At 32.5% G+C, this 2,225-nt stretch overlaps 1 long non-coding RNA gene across 1 annotated transcript; it reads left to right on the top strand.

Annotated features, from left to right (window-relative positions):
- Positions 1–469: 469 nt before the first annotated feature.
- Positions 470–751, top strand: LOC113006087. Its single transcript, XR_005576690.1, has 2 exons — positions 470–600; positions 709–751. It is a non-coding gene; the product is annotated as an uncharacterized LOC113006087 (long non-coding RNA).
- The last annotated feature ends 1,474 nt before the right edge of the window (positions 752–2,225 follow it).

The following is a 2,225-nucleotide window of genomic DNA, read 5'->3' on the forward strand; positions in this document are numbered from 1 at the left end:
ATGCTTAGCACACTTCACAGAAGATTTGTTTGTGAGAAGTAAAAAGATTCGACCTCCTATGGACATTCGAAGACAGTCGCTTTTGCCGAGTGCAGTTCCAACATTATTGTTACCAAAAACGGAAAATAGGTAAAAATGAATAAATAATAATTGATGTATTAATTACTGAAAAATACATTCCTTTTTTTGCATAACATTATCAAAGTAACATTTATATTTTCTATTTTAGTAACAATGAAAGTAATATGGACTTCAAAGTCATAGCCGAAGATTTTCCGCTTCCCGTCATCCACGAAAATGTACACCCAGCGACTTTGATTCTGTCCATGGGGAAATTTTCCAAACTGAGAAGTCGCTATCTTTCTACATACTTACAATTTATGATTAACGTAACAACCAATAAGTTGTTACACTAATCATGAACTGCGAGTATGTAGAAAAATAGCGACTTCTAAATTTTGGGAAAAATTTTTTCCATGGACAGAATCAAAGTCGCTGGGTGTACATGTAGTCTTCCGAGTTACTCGTCAGCCCTGATGATCCATCGAATATACAGGAATGTATGATAGATGCAGAATCACCGAAGGGTCGATTTAAAAGGTAAGAACAACATTGAACGATTACTGATGATAGTAATTTGCTATCTTAATTTGCCACAAAATTCTTGGTATATACAATAAACAATGATGTTTTGTTTTATTATTACAGTAATCGAAGGCTGGAGGAAACATATGCAATGTGTTGAACGCCACCAAAAACAAGAAAAAAATAAAAAAAAATCAAATAGAATTTTTAGCTCTTAGTTTTTTTAACTTTGAAATGTATAAAATAATAAATAATTATGTGTATCTAAAAACTGTATAATATAAGAATTGTGTATAATAAATTATTATATTTATCATGAAACTTGCATAAAAAATAATGACTTATTTCTTCACATTTTGTCGGTAGAGATTGTCTTAGTCAGTTCATTCAAAAACACCAACACGTGGCTCAAGCATAAAATCAATGAATATTATTTAATTCAATTTAACTATCTTAACTATTTTTTCTTTTCATTTTTAATGAAAAAATATCTTCAAATTTCAATAATTTTTTATTTACAAAAAATTAATATTCTGTAATGATTTGTGGACTTAATAATTCTATTTATTTCTTGTTTTGGAAAAAATTCTTGTATATCAATAGTTGTTTTTTAAATTTTTAAGAACTTTATTTTTTATTATTAAAATTACCGTAAAATTTATTACGATATTTATATTTGTAGTGTTATTTCAAATATTATTTTATTATTCAATACTATTAATCTTTATATTTTACACAAACTGTTTAATTTTTATTAATTTTTTACAATGAGCGCAATTAGTCTTTTGTGTCGTGTTGTATTTAATAACATTTATTTACAGCGGTAACTATCTGCAAGAAAAGAGATAGAGTGAAAATAGAAAACGTCCGACAAAGACAGTTATATCAGGTGTACAGACTTTAGAAAGTGAAATACTTCAACTTTTCACAGTTGGCAGCCCTCTGGAATAAGAAGCAGAAAAACGACGGAGAGCGCAGATTTTAGAGAAAGAAGGCTGCAAATTGAGCACACCATGCTATCCCTTCCACCATGGGGAGCACGTAAGACTGCCAGTATAGGAGCACGTAAGCAATCTCGTAAGAAAAAACGTATCGTCTGCGGCAGGCTTTACAATTCATTTTGATGTCGTTTTGACACAATTGTGAATCACTTTGATGTCATTTTGACTTGTTGTTCTGCTTGGGAACCTATTGTGTACTATTAGTAGAGTCCTATATAAAGAGAGAAGCGACATTGATGTCCGAAGCTCTGATTGGTAATCTGATTGATACTTGATTGGCTAAGTGAGCAGCTATATTGTGACCACAGCTGTTTGCAGAATGATACGAATGGTGTTTGATGACGTTAGAGCGGTCCCAAAATGGCGGTAGAGGACTCAATTGGATACTGAAGGTTGTGGTGGGGGTTCGATGTCGCTTCTCTCTTTATATAGGACTCTATTAGGAATAAGAGTATCTTTTTCCCCGATAGCACACATTCCCTGTAGCACACGCGACTATATGTGTGCTATCGGAAATACACGCGCCTTTAACCAACAGGGTCTTTAAACGCACAGATTTCTAAACTACACTAGATCGCTAACTTAGGTAGTGGGAAGTGAAGTAACCAATGAGTATTATCCGCATTGCGAATGGCCGAA

The sequence above is a fragment of the Solenopsis invicta genome, unplaced genomic scaffold (assembly GCF_016802725.1).
Source record: "Solenopsis invicta isolate M01_SB unplaced genomic scaffold, UNIL_Sinv_3.0 scaffold_566, whole genome shotgun sequence".
Classification (NCBI taxonomy): domain Eukaryota; kingdom Metazoa; phylum Arthropoda; class Insecta; order Hymenoptera; family Formicidae; genus Solenopsis; species Solenopsis invicta.